Genomic DNA, 19,174 nt, shown 5'->3' on the forward strand with positions numbered 1-19,174 from the left:
AGTAAAATCGTTTACAGACATAAAGAATAAATAAATAGATAAAAAAATAAATAAATGAATAGATAAATAAATCAACAAAACACGCCATGGGATAAAAATAGTAAATAAACTTGGAAGAAACTCACAAGAAATCGAAAATAAAGAAGGCCTTCTCCAACAATAATCTTTATGGCGTGGGCGTTGGTCGATTCATAAAAAGGTGGAGGTTTGGTGTCTCAAGGTGAACTGGAGTAGAATTTATGCAGGGTTGTAAGAGGCGACAGGCGTGTGAAACCCCTCCCAATGAATTATAGGACACCAGAATGAGACGAGGAGCACCATTTGTCACCCTCGCCAGAATTTACACACAGGCTCGTACTCTAAGTGGTTTTGGAGTTTTCGACACATCTCTTCCATAGCGATTTATTTTGCACCTTAAACCTGACCATCATCATGTATGTTATTGATGAAGCTACGTAGATATAGTGATTTAGTTAACATGAGTATAATAAGGTGTAATATGGAAAGTACAGTATATAGCTAAGGATAAAGGGATACAAGTCTCTTTGCCACTCACAATACGGCTCCTTTTATTCTGTTCTTTGCCTTCTAGCCGATCTGTATGCTTCACCCCTCGCCACACCAAACCTCCCCTCCTCATACACTCACCCAGTTCACACAAGCTTACTACTGCACCACCGTCACTTTCCCATACCTGCTTTCACACCTGCTTTGTCACCTCGCACACCTGTCACGATCACACAGGTACATCTCGTCACCTTCTTTCACCTTTCAACCTTCCTCTCACAACAGGACCTTCCATACATCACTGCAAGCATCCCAGGTGCACTTTTTCAGCTTCCACGTAGCTTCCTTTAACGACCAAACCACACAATGTAGGAGTTTCCTCTTTTTGGCTTCTGTTACCATTTACCTTTGCTACACATCCATTCCATTCCACACACTCCTACCTCGGCATCAGTTTTTCCTTCTCTTACACACCCACCATTTTCCACTTATGCCCACCCCATTCACTTAGCCTTTTCCCTGCACAGTTTTACCCCTTCTGCGCTTCCTTTGCTTATTCTCTCATCTGTCCCATCCACAAAAACCCTCCTCACTCAGTGTTTATTTTCCATTCTCATTTTCACCTCGAGTTTGCCTGGCACGAGAGTCATTTTCCATTCTCATTTCCACCACCACCCCCACTTTTCCTTCTCTCACTGTCATCCCATCCACACAGTACAAACGTACCATTTCACTTGTTTCAATTCCCCTTTTCTGTTATTATCTCTACTTCGTTTCTTCTTATACCCATTCGATCCTAACATATCTATCACTTCATCTTTCCTACTTTCCTTCCAACCTTACTCTTCTTCCTCCCAAACCCATCCCGTGCACACAAACCCATCTGGTCCATTAATTGCACCTTCCCATCTCTACTGCAATACATACTTTGCCTCCTGACTCACCCGCCCAATTTTCACTTTCCCCATTCATATTATCATCACCATTTTAACTAATCTAACTAATCCATCAGCTTCAATTTTCCATCTCTACTTTGTACCCTAACTTTACATCCTCCCATACTCGTCCTGGCCAAATAAATAAATGAATAAATAAATAAATAATAATAATAATAATAATAATAGTAATACATTTTCATAAATTTAATCTTCCTTCCACTACCACATCCCACATCACATCAAACATATCCACACAAGCCTTCACTGCACCATTTCCACCTTTCCTTCCCTAATTCTGCCCCCACCTTTCTTCCTCTCACACCTGCCACCCTCACATATACCTACCAGTGGATTAAAATCACCTCTGTACATACCTTTATCTGTACTTACCTTTATCTGTACATACCTTTACCTGTACTTACCTTTACCTGTCCTTACCTTTACCTGTACTTACCTTTACTTGTACTTACCTTTACCTGTACTTACCTTTACCTGTACTTACCTTTACCTGTACTTACCTTTACCTGTACTTACCTTTACCTGTACTTACCTTTACCTGTACTTAACTTTACCTGTACTTACCTTTACCTGCACTTACCTTTACCTGTACTTACCTTTACCTGTACTTACCTTTACCTGTACTCACCTTTACCTGTACTTACCTTTACCTGTACCTACCTATATCAGTACTTACCTTTACTTGTACTTACCTTTACCTGTCCTTACCTTTATTAAATCACCAATCCCACCAATACTGTCCTCTGGCACTACATCACAAAGGAATAATCTTTTTATATCTTCCTTCACTTTCTTCATCCCATGACTAAGACTAAGTTAATCCCCCTAAAGACAGTAAGTTAATCCCCCTAAGACAATAAGTTATTCCCCAAAGACAGTAGGTAATCCCCTAAAGACAATAAGTTAATCCACTAAAGACACTAAGTAAATCCCCTTAAAGACAATAAGTTAATCCCCAAAGAAAATAAGGTAATCCCCAAAGACAATAAGTAAATCCTCCAAAGACAGTAAGTAAATCCCCCAAAGACAATAAGTAAATCCCCCAAAGACAGTAAGTTAATTCCCAAAGACAATAAGTTAATCCCTTAAAGACAATAAGTTAATCCCCTTAAAGACAATAAGTTAATCCCTTAAAGACAATAAGTTAATCCCTTAAAGGCAATAAGTTAATCCTCCTAAAGACAGTAAGTTAATCCCCCAAAGACAATAAGTTAATCTCCTAAAGACAATAAGTTAATCCCTTTGTTGTTGTGATGTTGTGAAATATTTTCCCCACAGCTCTGGTGGGGAACGGGCAAACAAAAGAGTCCGTCAGGGAAAGAGGCAGACATATAGCCCTCCAGATGAGAGCATAGCTGGGCCGACAAAACGGCTGACGAGGTGGTGAACAAGGCGAGGGGAAGGCACGTTGGTTGGGCAAACTAGCTACGATGGTCGAGGAGGGCAGGGCGGGACGGCGAAGCACGGTGGACTGCCAGGCGCCGATGGAGGGGGCGCCGACGAAGTGCTAGGATGAGGAACCGCCCCGACGCTGCCCTCAACCCCCATGACCTGGTGGAAAGGCGATACGACTCGCCCAACCCCGCAGCAAATGGAGACCGAAGAGGGAGGCCCGGACACGGTCGCAGGGAGGGCAGGCCCTGGTCCAGGTGGGCGGAGGGAGGAAAACTGCTCTCTCGACCTCCGGGTGGGCAGGTCCTAGGCCGTGGCCCTCCGGGTGGAAAGGACAGGCCTACCCTCCTCGGTGATGATAGGGGGGCTGGTCCCGCCACGGACTGGAGTGGAGGTGTCGACGGGACGGGAGGTGGGCTGCGAGTGTAATCCACTTAAAGACAATAAGTTAATCCCCAAAGACAGTAAGGTAATCCCCTAAAGACAATAAGTTAATCCCCAAAGACAGTAAGGTAATCCCCTAAAGACAATAAGTTAATCCCCAAAGACAGTAAGTTAATCCTCTAAAGACAATAAGTTAATCCCCTAAAGACAATAAGTTAATCGTCTTTGTTAATAAGAAATAAGACGTTATCCTATTGAAAGGGTAAATGAGACTGCTTCTGAGTCTTTAAAAACGGGCCTAAAGCAAAAACACGTTCTAAAGGAGATAAAGAGTGAGGGACATCCATCACGCTAAGTAGAGTGTGCACAGAATCTCTTTCTTCAAGGACGCGTTCTAAGAGGCTCTGAAGATTTAGTAACACCTCTTCCTTAGCGATTTAGTTTGCTTGTTATATCTCAGTATTCTCATGTGTGTTATTAATGCAAAATATTTAGATGTCAATTGGGCACAAATAACACAGGAAAGAGTGTTAAGGTATGATGTGATAAATGAATAGCTTAGGAAAAGGTGTTACGGAGCATCCTACGTTACCTGGAATACGTCCTTTGGTTCTACGCCCATTATCACACCTGTCCTTATCACTCCGTCCTGCCCTGCTCATCATTACACCTGTCATCATCAACATCATCATCATCATTCACACCTGTTCCCCTCCTCATCAGTCAGTCCTGCCCTCATGATCATCACACCTGTCATCATCATAATACTCGTCATCGTCATCATCATCATCAACACACTTGTCATCATGATCAGGCTGGCACCATGAGTACTTGCTAACCCTCAGGATGGTGAAGCAAGCGTCTCCAGTAGCCATTCTGAGAGAGAGAGAGAGAGAGGTTTATAGTGCTCTTCCCCAACCCCTCGTACAGGACATCAGCTTAGTGTCCTCTATCACGTCAATGTCCTCCATCAACTCAATGTCCTCTTTCCTATCTCACCTGCTCCCTAACTCCCATCATCCGAGTCTTTATCCAGGTGATTAAGCTTATAAGGACTTACCCTCAACTGACTTATACCTTCATCACATTGATCTCCTTTGTCACCTTCCTCTTGGGACCCAGGCAGCCTCGTCCCCCAAGAGCTGTTCATTCACCTATTGAAAAGTGTTACGTCCAAGCGTACCTCCCAGGCTGGCCAATTACAGCGTGGTCTGACTGTATCTGACTTCCCTTTTTTTTCTTTTTTCTTTTTTTCTTTTTTTTTTTTTAATCCGGTGACTCAAAATGAACGCACGGTGACCGGAATTATCACACGTCAGTATTATAAACTATCTTGACGGAAATTATACTCCCTCTACGCTACTGTGTTTACCGTGAATATGGAGCAGTATGAGGCGACAGTATAATCTCTGTCAGTTTAACTATTCACGGCCTTTGGCAGTTTACACCCACTTTCCTCTGTAACCTTTTCAGGGACAGTGCAGATACTTTTTTTTTCTTTCTTTTTTGTATGTGTGTGCGGTCTTACGTTTACTGCTGTGTGGGACATAAAGAAAATTGATTGTAAACTTTAGATCCACAACTTATTTAATTTAACGGAAGTATGCTCCTTACAAGGCTCCTCCGCCTGTACCCTGATGATCACCACTTGAGGTGTCCCCTAATTTGGTGAAATACATTAAATGAAAATGCTGGCGAGTGTCATCTCCAGCCCTATTAGCCGTATATGGAAATTACGGTGCCATTACTGGTGGTGTGTGTGTAATTATATATATATATATATATATATATATATATATATATATATATATATATATATATATATGTATATATATATATATATATATATATATATATATATATATATATATATATATACAGGTGGTCAAAGGGTTAATAATTCCTCAGCCATGTTGTGAGCCAGCGGGACAAACAGTTCTAGGAACTCGTACAAATTGCAGGGCAAATTATTTAGGAAAACCGTATCCGGTAAAAACCAGGACGTTTATCTGATGGTGAGTCAGGCAGCAGGATATACGTGATATACGATGTAACATTCGATGCTTAGCATGGACGACTGTCTTTCACTACGGGGGATCTCCATTAGCTTGGCCAAAATGGTATAACCCCAGTAAGAATAAACAAAACAAAATTGTCAAAATTCCCAGAATAAAGAAAATTGATTAGCCTTAGATATGAGGCAGGATTAAGTCATGGTGGTCATTAGTCAGACTTGCCTTCCCGTCTGACTACACTTGGTCATCGCCTAAACTGAACATGGGTCACGGACCTTTGTCTTGTAAAAATAAGTACATAAATATAAATAAACAAAACAAACTGTAGTTCTAAAGGCATATACACACAAATCCCGGCAGTAAAGGGATTTATGACCACACAACACAACAACACGATGGTCATAAAATAATCATACGAGACTAATGAATGGTTTTGGCGGCATCACAACCAGCTCCAAATGTCTCTCGCAAGCTGCATGAAATCATCTTCGAATTGTCTCTCCCTGGCTGTATGAAATCGTCCTCTAGTTGCCTCTCCCAAGCTGCAAAAACCGTCTGTCCAATTGTCTCGCTAAGGCAGCATAAAATTTTCAGTCGAACTCTCGCAAGCTGAATAAAATCATCCGTCGAATTGTCCCCCTCAAGCCTCATAAAATCGTCTGTAAAGTTGTCTCTCCAGCTGCGTAAAATCGTCCGGTGGTAAAGAGAATAATAACAAGTCCTTGTCAAAGGTTGTAAAGTTTGATTACGTGTATAGTTGAAGGGGTTTACTGAGCTCACAACAGAGGCGGTACTTGTTGTTGTGCTAGGAGGGGGGATGGCGGATGCGGGTGTGTGTGGCCAGTGTGTGTGAGGAGAGAGAGAGAGAGAGAGAGAGAGAGACAGACAGACAGAGACAGACAGACAGACAGACCACGTAGACTTTATGGTCCTTTCTTGGTGGTCCAACCTTAATATTAACAGAAAAAAATTGTCCCATGCTTTACAGAGATCTGAGAGAGAGAGAGAGAGAGAGAGAGAGAGGAGGGTGAGGGGAGTGTTAAGTGGCTATGCTTGCCAGTGTGGGGAAGTGTCAGGGTGTGTCCGGCAAGGGGAAACTTCACTCTTTCACCATCATTACTCTTACTATAGTTTCCCTTTCCTCCATAGTGGTAGGTGGGTACAACGTCCTGGGTCTGAGATCTTAGTGATTAACAGATTATATAACCGTGTGGACTGGAATCTCTCTCTCTCTCTCTGTAAGCGACTGGGCATGTATGTTATAACCTATTTACCATAACCTGTCCAAAATCTCGTCCTTTCGCAGTGTATTTCAAGATCAGTGTTAAATTCTAGTGTTTATCTCTCTCTCTCAGCAGTAAAGATAGAGAAGAGCAATTTTAGGCCAGATTAGAGTCAGACGTAGTATATTTTCTCTCTACTGAAGAAAATCCTATGGTGCTGGAGTCAGTGAAAATGCGTAAGAAAATGCGTAAGTGTTTGAGAGACGCCGAGGATGTGAGATGCGTACGGATGGAGTGTGAGTCATGGGGGATGTGAGTTATGATGTTTATCCTCCGTTTGTCTATTCATTCATCCTGCAAGCCCCCTGTCTGCCCACCTGCCTGTCTGTCTGTCTCTTCCTCTACTTGCATCTCTGTTCACCCATTCATTACCCATCCATAGTCTTCTCTCTCTCTCTCTCTCTCTCTCTCTCTCTCTCTCTCTCTCTCTCTCTCTCTCTCTCTCTCTCTCTCCATCTGTCTGTGTGTCTGTCTGTATATGATTACCTACCTGCCCATCTAGCCTACCTACCTATTTACCTGCCAATTTTTTCTACCAACTCAAGTCTATCTATTGATATATCTATCTATCTGTCTGTCTGTCCATTCGTCCTTCCACTCATCTCTTGCGTGACAGTCTCTCCTCTTCCCTCTTATAATACAGGTTTCCACACTCGACGGTCCTTCTCATTGCGTGACCGAGAGCAGTCAGTTTTGTGTGTGTGTGTGTGTGTGTGTGTGTGTGTGTGTGTGTGTGTGTGTGTGTGTGTGTGTGTCCCTTTGTTATATATTTCTGCTTTAGATTTCAATATATTTTTCGTTTGGTCTGTTCAAGTCAATTAACTTTTTTTTTTAATCATATGCTTGCCTTTTCTATGCTGCTATATATGTTACTTTGCGTAGATTTTCTGAACAAAGGAATTAGATATAGATTTTAGTATCTTCTCTTCGAAAGGTTGCCCCCAAGATGAATAGAATCGTCAGGAGGTAGTAAGAATGAGCCGTAAGATTCCATCACCCGATTCAAGGAGTTAACTTTTAGTAAGAGGTAAATTAAATCGTTTGCGTGAGAGAGAGAGAGAGAGAGAGAGAGAGAGAGGTTAGAGCTTCATTCTTTATTTTTTTAAACTTTTCGTGCCACACAGAACCCATCTTCCTGTGTAGGCCAAAACATTAACGAAAGTATATAATTCAGTCTCTAACCTGTGCGTCCCTCTCTCACCCATCATTTTCACCTGTCACAATGGATTATCTACGTCTATCGTTTGCCGGTAATTACATAGAGTCAGGTAATCAACTGTAGGTAACATAGAGGGAGAAGAATTTAACACATTTCACACAGGGCAGGACTCGCGAAGTTTATGGAAATCTGGTGACAAGGAGAAGTGGTGCTCTTATTTCCCAGTCCTCGGGGTCTCAGTTGCTGGCCACTCACCTTTTCTGACATTTTTCGGTGTTTTGATAATGCTGAGAGTAGTACCGTACGGCTCTGTAAACATTTACATCCGCTTGCATTCAACTTCGTAAAAATACCCCATTCTCTCCATGTCTGTTTTATTATGGGTTCAACAGACGAAATTTCAGAGACCCTAGAGGAGAGGATCAGATAGTGTCCCCAGTATGATGATGAGAGAGAAAGAGAGAGAGAGAGAGAGAGAGTAGAGGCTGTCCTGCCACTCCACAAAAGCCAATGGTCTCTGGTAAAGAGGGACGTACGTGGCGCAGTGGATTGTGAAGCCCTCAGGCAACACTTCTTTGACCCTCCTGCTTCCGTGGCTGGGTGCAATCCGAATAAGCTGCTACGGGGGTTATCCTCTCAAGCACCGAGGCACAGCTCCCTTTCTTCCTACCTTCTGACAAATACAAGAACGCCAGAGTTTAACTAAGCTTGTTCCAAATTTGTCTATAATGAGGAGGCGGATGTTAGAAGTTACCAGTACCAACTCACCCCAGAACCATATGCAAACCACATCTCCGGCTGAAAATTTGCTAAATCATTTCTTCGTGCTGCTAAAAACAATTGATGCATTATTGATGCAATAAACTTTCAGGCACAAACTCTTCCTGCTAATCTTGGCACCAAAAACCTCTTCAAAACTTCACTTCATCCTCTTTCAATCTTCCTTTCCATGCAGATAGCTTTGTGCCTAAGAGACTCTTCCATCTTTGTCTGCCATCTTTCACCAGTCTTCTTGTTGAACGTCTGCTCTCCTTCAGTCTGTGGCGAAGGAGGTTGAGTATCCATAACTTTTTAACTATCGCATAGCTGATTCACTTTCTTTTATTTTCAAACCCTTTACGTCTTTGCTCGACAGGTTAATTCTGAAGCATCTTATCTCTTTATTTACCGCTCAGCTGGCAGCCTTCTTACATTTGCTTCCAGATTCCTTTCATCCTAGTTTCGGGATTTTGGCGAAACCTTTGCTATTGCGCTTAGCATCTCAAAGGCCCTCATTCGAGTCTGACAACTCTTTTATAACCAGACTTCTTTCTTACAGGTTCTATCCTTCTGTCAGTGTTTCACCGCAAGTTTCTTTCCTCTTAATTCTATAGCGGCTGTTCTGGATGGCCACCGATCTAAAATTTTCTTAGTGATGTCTGTCAGAGTCTTGTCTTTTTACCGCATCTCTTCCACCTATTCGTCAGTGCCCTTCTGAGGTGCACGTCTAGCCCTATCCACTTATACGCTGATGGCTGCGCTCCTAACTCTTCCACCCGTTCGCATACCATCCACTTTAACAGCCACGGGATGAGGCTCGCACTTGCCTTCTGATGTATTGTGTATTTCAGACTGACGTAATTGCAATTCTGTTTTTGATATCCCGAAAAAGCAGTTCCTTCATCGCCACAATCATCCACGTAATTACCCTGTTTTATTCAACCACAACTCAGTCATCATCTCTCTCTCTCTCTCTCTCTCTTTCTCTCTCGTCATCATTCTTGCAAAGAGCATTTACTCCCCATACAGAGTCAGCTTCTCAGAGATTGTGTGTGCTGAACCGACGCCATGCATTCTTAAACCTTGCATGTTAATCGACCAAGGGGACTCACTCGCCCTTGTGTCGAGCATAGTTTTGGTGAGGGAGTGTTTGCCACTTAAAGAATTTGTAAACACATGGAGTAAATGGTTTCGCGTCTCTTCAACTCCACTACTCTCACTTACCCCCATCAACCTGCGCCTTTTCACCGCAGTGTTGCATTTTTCTTTCATGGTTATCACTCTTACTGTAGGCTCTGCTCCTCCGAACTCTCTTCTTGCTTCCCTCTCCCATATCGGCGGACACACAACGCCTGTCTACCTGTGCACTCTCACGCATCATTTGCCCATTTTTCTAGCCCAAGAGCCAACCAGTACTCACAGTTCTTCACGTTCAAGACTGGGCAGATCAGGAACTGTCTTCATTTTGTCTTCCCCAGTTCCTATGTCTTACCGTGTCTTAAATACAGACATCCAGAAAATTAATTGCTCTTGTTGATGTCTGTTATTTTTATTTTTTTTTCAAGAATGGACAGTTACTTCTGGATCTGATATTTTTTTTTAAAGATAAGGCAAAAATTGATGAGTGAAAGTGCACATGGTCTGTTTTCTTGTTTCTGAAGCTAAACCATCACATTAAGTGGGTTTGTAAACGATGCTAATGATGATGATGATGATGTGCAGTGCAGTAAGGTGATGATAATGTACAGAATACGATGATGATGATGAGGAGGAGGAGGACGACGACGACGACGATGGTTATAATGATGATGATGATGATTATGATGATGAGGAGGAGGAAGAGGAGAAGGAGGAGGACGATGGTAATGATGATGATGATGGTGATGATGATGATGAGGAGGAGGAGGAGAAGGAGGACGAGGATTTGCACGAGGACGGTGATGATGATGATGATGATGATGTTTCTGCTGTTATATCTGCTGATGATCAATGCGATGATAGTGAGGAAGGTATCTCGTTTACGGACGCCAGGTATTCGACGAAGGAAAGGTGAATCAATAACATAGGGCATAAAATAGTAACTTGGAGCATGCAAAGGCTTGGGGCATACAGAGGCACAGGCAGGGGTGAAGCAGAGACAGGGGTGAGGCAGGGAGAGGCAGAGGTAAGGGAGAAGTAGTGGTGAGGCAGGGAGAGGCAGGGGTGAGGGACTTTGACAGGGGTTAAGTAATGGCAGGGGATCAAGAGAGACAGTGGCAATACAGCGGCAGGGATGAGGCAGAGAGGTAGGGACGAGGAAGACAGAAGGATAAAGAGTAGGCAGCGGCAGAAATGAGGCAGACATTGGCAAGGGATGGGGAAGACAGTGGTATTGGTAAGGCAGACAGAGGCAGAGGTGAGGCATACATAGTGGGGAAGGGAGAGGTAAATGTTGGGCTAATGAGGCACGTAGAGGCATGGGTGAGACAGGTAATGGGTGAATGTGGCAGACAGAATAAGAATGTGACAAACAGAGGAGGGGATGTGACAGAGAGAGAGAGAGGATGAGGCAGAGACGAGGCAGAGAGTTGGTGAATGCGACAGTGTGAGGATAGACAGAGAGAGACAGGGCCGAGACAGACAGTGGGCGAATGAGACAGAACAGAGAGAAGCAGACAAAAGCAGGGCGAGGCAGCGGTGAGGGCAGGCAGGGTGATGAGTAGTTAGGCAGACAGATAGAGCGAATCAGGGGTGAGGCAGACAGGGCGAGGCAGGCAGGAGGGGAGGCAGGAGTAAGGCACCAACAACGCTGACTCACCTCTGCTGACCCACCACCACAGTTTTTATGTACGTCTACTTTTGGGAGACAGAAATTGAGATTAATTGTGCGTAAGAAAAAAAAAAACATTCTCGTAACCTTGGAAACTTACTGTTCTTGTCAAACACCATATATATCATGAAAACTGTCCCTGGTGTTATTTCTTTGTATCTGTTTTCATAGTAGTAAGTAATTTATATTTTGTTTTCGCTGCATATATGGAGAGCTCATTTCCTAAACTGTGAATTTAATATATCTTAGTTCCGTCAAAAAGGGATAGGATGGCCCTTGCAACTTGGTTATACGGCCGGCAGCTACGTCTTTGATTGTTGCCAGAGAGTGTCGTACCGGGTGGAGCAGCTGCGTGAGGAGGCAAGACGCAAACTTACGCTAGCGCTCAGACGGGCACATGTGGTCGAGGCGTGCAGGTCACATTGAGGCAGTGGATCCGGGTTTGGCAGAGACTGGTTGCAATCGATGATAAATAATTGCCCGCGAGATGGTAAAACATGCTCTTGCTACGAAGGCGCCCGGTTCTTTGACTCAAACTATAGTGTCGTTGAAATAATGACATCCCCTCCAGTTTAAAGTGTAATCGAGTTGAAAAGTTGGGTGAAAAGAGTGCATTCGTGTGTTTTCTGTTGACGGGCACCCCAGGCAGTGTCGGAAACAGGTTACTCTCACGACAGCATGAAGTCTACGTTTTGAGGAGGGACCATCTGGGCAGGCAAAGGTGTGTCTCGCCTCCGTTAGCGACCCCGTCCGTGTTTGTGTCAAGTACAGTAGCGGCGGTCCTGGCCACTCCCGCCCGGACACCACGCTACTGACGGCAGCCACCAGACCAACCCTCGCCTCTCCAAAAAGAGAGCAAGTGATACTGCATTATCAGGAGTAGCGGTCGGAAGTCTGAGAGCTTGGCATTAAAGTGTATTTCTGAAGCTTCCATGCCAGGTTTTTTATCAGTGAGCTTACAGGTGGCAAAGTGCTCGTAGGTGTATGCTACTGTGTGGGGGAGTTTGAAAAAAAAAAAGTAGGCATCTTGTTTTTGTTCATGGAGTAGTTAAACTGGTTGGTGCGGTTTGGAGGGTGGAATAAAGTAGAAATACTATTTTGGTCTGCCAGTGAGAGGGAGAGAGAGAGCGAGAGATATCCTGAGTGCCCGTGACGCCCGCATCACTGGCACAAGTGGCCCTCGCGCCGAGTGCCACCTGAAGTGCCTGCGAGAGTGGCACTGAGCCGAGTGAATTGCGTGCGTGTGGAGGTGAAGCTCGAGTCATGAGGGCTGAATTCATCACTTGCTGAGCTCTGCATCGCCATCATGACTACAGGCACAAGGTCAGAGTGCTGATTTTATTTTTATTTATTTATTTATTTATTTGTCGATTCTGGGCATACATCCAGCTGCCCGTTCCCTTAGGTCCAGCAGCCCTCCCACGTGTCACAGCCCTTACATGTCACCACTTCAGCACCAATACACACATCATTACTGAATACACACGAGGATCATCTCACGCAAGGGTTATGTAATGATACTGATGTTTTGTAAGATTGAATAAAACTCATGTCATCAAATTATCCCCTACCTTAAGCCTAGGATCACACCCACCTTTAGTCCTCTTTATCATTACATTTATTAGTACATTTAGGTTCGTATTCTTACCTTTAAAAATAAATAAATAACATGGATAAGAATGATAAAATGCAGTGTGTGAAATAAGTCGCCAGGGAAGTGGTGTTGAGGCCACCTAAGCTGAGTGGAATACGTGCCATGGGATTCCATTTTTGTTGACATCTGACACTTCGCAACACTTATACTTTAGCGATTTATTTATACTTTATTTATACCTTAGCGATTATTTTCCCGTATCTCACCTTCTGTTTGACTTGCGTGTTGCTTATGCCTTTCTTATATCACTCAGTTTCCATCAGTGAGAGGATAATTAGGCGTGAAGTAGTAAATAAATCGCTAAGGGAAAAGTGTTACGTAAGTCAAATACCAGTTACGCTAGTTTGTATCAGTAACGTATAACAAAAGAAGAAATAAATCGCTAGCGAAGAAATATCACGTAGTTTGTATCAATAACATATAATAAATAAAATAGGAAATAAATCGCTAACGAAGAAATACCACGTAATTTGTATCAATAACATGTAACGAATAAAATTGGAAATAAATCGCTAAGAAAGATATATCACGTAGTTTGCTTCAGTAACGTATAACAAATGAAGTAAGAAATAAATCGCTAAGAAAGATATATCACGTACTTTGCATCAATTTCGTATAACATGTAAAGTAAGAAATAAATCGCTAAGGAACAAATATCACGTACCTTGTATCAATAACATATAACGAATAAAACAGGAAATAAATCGCATAGACACAAATGCTTATGTCTTTCTAATATTACACAGTTCGCATCAGTGGTGGATAAGAGTATAAGAAGGAATAAAGTAGGGAATAATTCGCCTAGGAAATTACGCCACGATGTCTTACTCTCACAACCCACCCGCCTCTTTCCACACGACTGGTCACACATCAGTCCAGCTCTTGTGCGTTACTGATCCTCTCACGATGTCCTCTGTCTGTCTGTCTTTCTACCTATCTATCTATCTGTCTATCTATACATTGCCAGACGTCTCAGTCCCGTAAGGACTGGCCACAAACAAATCGCCTCCATGTCGCCCTGTACTCTAGAAATTTAGGAAGATTGCTAACAACTCTTCCTTACCGGTTTATTCGTGATTCTGCTCCGTTACTATATTTTAGCGTTTATTCATGCAATATATGTCGACATTCAAAAAGATATAGGAAGCCAAAAAGAGGATATTAATGGGTAGTTTGGAAAATATCGCTAAGGAAGAGGTGCTAGGGAGCCTCCTTACCCGACGACAATAAGGAAGTAAAATTAAATAAAAAAAAAAAAAAGACGTAAAAAGTGGTAGACGTTCACCAACACCTTCCATAGATTTTTTTTTTATGCGAGGAAGAAGGAACCAAAGGCTGAGATATATATTTAATGTTGCCAGGGACGTAGGGTGTTCTCCTGCATAGTAAATGATCTGGATTATACCTTCAACACCTCCAGCCCTCCAGAACCCCCTGAGGGAATAAAGGAGAATTGACTTTATTAATTTATTTATTCATTCATCTATTCATTCATCCATTCATTCAGTCATTTATTCATTCATTTATCCATTCATCCATTTATTCAGTAATCAATTATGTATTTTAATTATTTCATTACACCGTTCCCTGGCACCCAACATTACGAATTGGGGACCTTGATCTCACATCGATGGTTGCAGGTTGTGTTCTCGGAGAAGACTGGGCCTGGGAATAATATCATTGCCAGTATTAACCCTTTCACTACGATGGCCTGGTTTAAAGTTAAGCCTTGCACTAGACGATTTTATTCAGATTGTGGAAAGCGTCTTGTGACCAGAGGGTTTACTGAAGTTTTGTCTCTAGCCTTCCTAACACCTCCTCCTTAGCGATTTATTTTTTGGATATGGGTGGGTAATATCCTTTTTGTACGTTATAAATGCACAGTGTGGCGATGTTGGAAGGATTTATAGAAAGCAGAAGAGGAGAGTAAGGTGTACTAAGCAAACTAAATCGCTTAGGAAAAGGTGTTAGGGAGCTTCTTCGACCAACAAGAATTATGGACCTTTATATGTTCTGGTGGTACAAAGCGGGGTACTGATTCACGTGTACTTGATAGGCACGGACTTAACCCTTCCTTTCCCACAGTTTCTCTTGTCACTTCACCCTGATGACATTTTTAATATTATTGCTACTGCCAGACGATTTTATTCAGCTTTGGAGAGACTACTGCTACTAATACTACTACTATTACTACTGTTAGAGGAATCAAACAAACCAATACACCATCGGACTGAAGGGGTTATGGTACCGTCACAGCGTCCCCAATACCTCTCCTCTCACTAACACCTCTGCGTCACACCCACACACACGTCCACACAACTCACAAGCAGCAATTACCGCAGTTACTCCTAGCCACGCCTCTCAGTTACTCCAGTTACTTGCACCGCAGCCACACCTCGCTTAGTTACTTGCACCCTACCACATTTTACCAGTTTCATTTACGTTACTGTTACCCGAGTTACTTGTATCCCACCCACACCTGTCAAGTTACCTCTGTTACCTATACCCCACCTATAGTTACCCAAATTACCTGTACCCCGGCCACACCTCTAAAGCTACAGTTACCCCAGTTACTCTGACCGAAGCTACGTTACTCAGCCCGCAGTTACTTACATTACTTGTGCCACACTCATACATCTCAGGCCGCCAGCCACCACACACCACCACCACCACAATCACATAATCACCACCTCACCACCTGTACCACATACCACCTCAGCCACACACTACCACAACCATACACCACCACAACCACACACCACCACAACCACACACCACCACAACCACACACCACACAGCTGCCGGGCCACATTACCCTCAGTCACACTCACCCAGGTTACACCCCTCCCTTGCCACACAACTCTCCATTCACGCTCTCTCGTCTCGGGCACCCTAAACGCACACCATTCTAGTCACACTCACTTCATTCACTCTCACCTTAACATTATACCTTCTCAGCCACACACACACACACACACACACACCACATCAATCACACACGCCCTCAACCACACAGCACCTCAGTCATACATCACATTAGTCACATACAGCCACAACCACACATCACCAAACTATACACCAACACAACCACAAACACACTCAACCCACACAACCACAGTCACACACACCATCACAACCACACACCACCACCACGCATCACTATAGCCACACACCACCACAGCCATAAACACCTCAGTCACATAGTACCACAACCACACACAACACCGAAACCACATCACCATAACCACACACCACCACAACTACACACCACAAACAGGCCTGACACCATAGCCACACATCGCCACAACCACACACCATCACTGCTACACAACACTGCAGCGTCAGACACCACAACCATACGCCGCACCACAGCCACGCCTCACAACCACATCTTTGCCCTTCTGCCTGCGGTATGTGCCACACCAGCGCACTTTTTTATTCATTCAACCCTGGCCACACACAGCAGTAGACTAGGAAGTGCGTTTCTGAGTTGCGGAGCTCCGCCTATCGCATACCAACAACGAACCGATCCCCAGCTGCCTTCAAACCTCACCACTTGGGCACCAACACCTGTGACATACTAGGGATCTCTCATTCATGTCCGTTTACAAGTGTGAATGGGGTTGTTTTTAGGACGTGTCGAAGGGGCCATATGGAAGAACACTGAACATAGATCGACTTCAAAGCAGTCTTTTTCCACACGATTACCTTCCTCTGATCACCAGTCTGTTACCTCACCCATTACGCTCCAATTCACCTCACGTCTCCGGCCAGACTCATCCCGTACGGAACACACTGACACCTTTAATAAGCTCATACGGAACACACTGACGCCTGCAGTAGTCTTCAGTCATATGGAACACATTTACGTCTATCAAAGTTCCCAATCATACAGAACACATCTACGTCTGTTAAAGTCCCCAGTCATACGGAAAAGTAACATGTACAGTACTCCCCAGTCATACGCAACACACCACCACCTGTAACCAGTCATACGGAACACCAACACCTACAATAGTCCCCAGTCATACGGAGCACAATAACACCCTTCACCACTCATACGGAACACAGTAAATCTATAATAGCCCCAAGTCACACACACCCCCATCGTGCCAACACCAGCCCTAATCACACACTCCCACACATTGTCCACGGGTAATGGCTTCATGATTGGCCACTGCGTCAGGTTGCGAGGCTCTTAACCCCTTTCACTAAGAGGGGAAAGCCGCCCTAAAGTAAATACATGTTAACCCCTCCCCTGCACGAAACCACTCCTGATTAAAACCGTCCTGTTGTGGCAGTGGTAGTTAAGCGCTTGGATTCAGTGCCTTATTTTCTTTTAGTCCTCGCCATCTCCAGACGATTTTATTCAGCAAAGGATTTTTTTTTTTTTTTTACTGCAGCGATGTATAGCTATAGCCAAAACAAACCTCATCACTTTCAGCTTTTCCGAAATCAAAAATAAAATGTCAGTAAATGGCAAGATTAAAATTTGAAAATATGCCTGCGCCTTGAAGGAGTTAGTGAAGAGTATTTATATCCCTATCTCTTTGGTTGGTCTCTCCTAATTTAAGCAAGGTCTTGTGGTGGTCGCAAAAAAGATAAATAAATAAATAAAGAAGTGGAGTATTGAGAGAGTAAGTGGCGATTCTTACTCTTACTACGAGAGGTTTAGTCTAAGCTGATTAAAATCTGGGTGTTGCAAAAATAAATTAAAACATTGCTTTGTCTCCTGTGCCAAACAAGAAAAAAATCACTGGGCATTTGCAAGAATAATACACACGTGGTCTTAGCACCTGGGCAAGAGTAGGAAGAAAAAGAAGAGGGAGAAGAGGAAGAAGAAGGAGGAGGAGGAAGGGAAAAAATAGTGAGCAAGCAGGGCAGGGTATATTTGGACACCGTGGAGGTCAGCTACTATTGGTATCGGGCCCCAGGTGGAGGTGGAGGTATGGCCACACCTGCGTCGGGACTTACCTGCCTCTCCACCTATCCCACCGTTGAGTCAGTCGTAGTGGAGGCTTGCGTGGAGGGTTTATCCTTCCGCCTACGTAAATATTAGTGGAGGGTAGAGAAGGCATTGGGTAGAGGATAGAACAATGGCTACCTCAGACACACTTCACACTGCCACAGCTTACATGTACCTCACACTACCGCGTACGTCGCTGCCATAGTTCATTCACACTGTCACACGCCACACCTCACACTTCTAGACTTCACAGTTTCACACTACATATTGCGACACCACACACCACATGATCACACATCTCACCCTGCCACACCACACATACCTTACACTGATACACTTCCCACTGCCACATCTCTCCCACTTGTCACACATCTCACACTGTTACAACTCACATGTACCTCACATTGCCACGCTTTGTAGTGGCACACATCTCACACTACCACACCTCACACTTCATTCACTTCACACTGCCACATATCACACACCAACACCTCACACTGCCGTACCTCACCCAACCGCACCACACACATCTCACGCATCCACACCTCAGACTGCAACACCTCGCACTCATAAACACCACAACTCACACACTGCCACCCTTCACACTGCCCCACCTCCCCTTCTTCGCTGAGGCTCTTCCAACACACTTTAGAATCCTTATTTTTTCCTTATCAGCATCTTACGGCGCCTTGAAGATCCGTTTGTTATCGTAAGGCATAGTGATGGGCTGGAAAGGGGTAAGTCAAGTGGCAGAGAGTCTTGTAGGGGGAGTGTCTGTCTCGCCTATGTGTTTATTTTAAGTGAAATATGAAAACCTGAACCTTCTGTGGTACTTGAAATAGCTGGGGAAATGAACGTGGGTTTTATAGCGATGCTTTTTGAAGAGGGAAGTGATTATGAGCTCTTCTTCATACGTATTTTTGAGTGCGTAGATTTATGGATTTTTTTTTCCTTGGCTCGTGACTGCCTCTTCGTTAAGTGTTGCTGTGTTGGATGTGATAAAAGAGTTAATTTCCCTTTTCAGTTTGGTTGCGATACATATTAAAAAGTGGACTGAGTAGCCTTTGAATTTATCCGTGCATCGTCACCTTTCCTTTCAGTGGCTGTTTTACTCTTGGATTTGACAGGAGGAAACAGTAAACAGCCCCCATTCAGTCGTATTTCAACAAAGTGTGCCGAGCCAGTGGAGTCTGAAATATTTTACTTGTGCCCCTGTACGTATCCCATGCATCAGATACGGTACATTCCTTTGACAAAATATTATACTGTACATACCAGCCTGGTCGAACC

The sequence above is a fragment of the Coenobita brevimanus genome, chromosome 61 (assembly GCF_032717465.1).
Source record: "Coenobita brevimanus isolate Jiangsu-jjx chromosome 61, ASM3271746v2, whole genome shotgun sequence".
Taxonomy (NCBI): domain Eukaryota; kingdom Metazoa; phylum Arthropoda; class Malacostraca; order Decapoda; family Coenobitidae; genus Coenobita; species Coenobita brevimanus.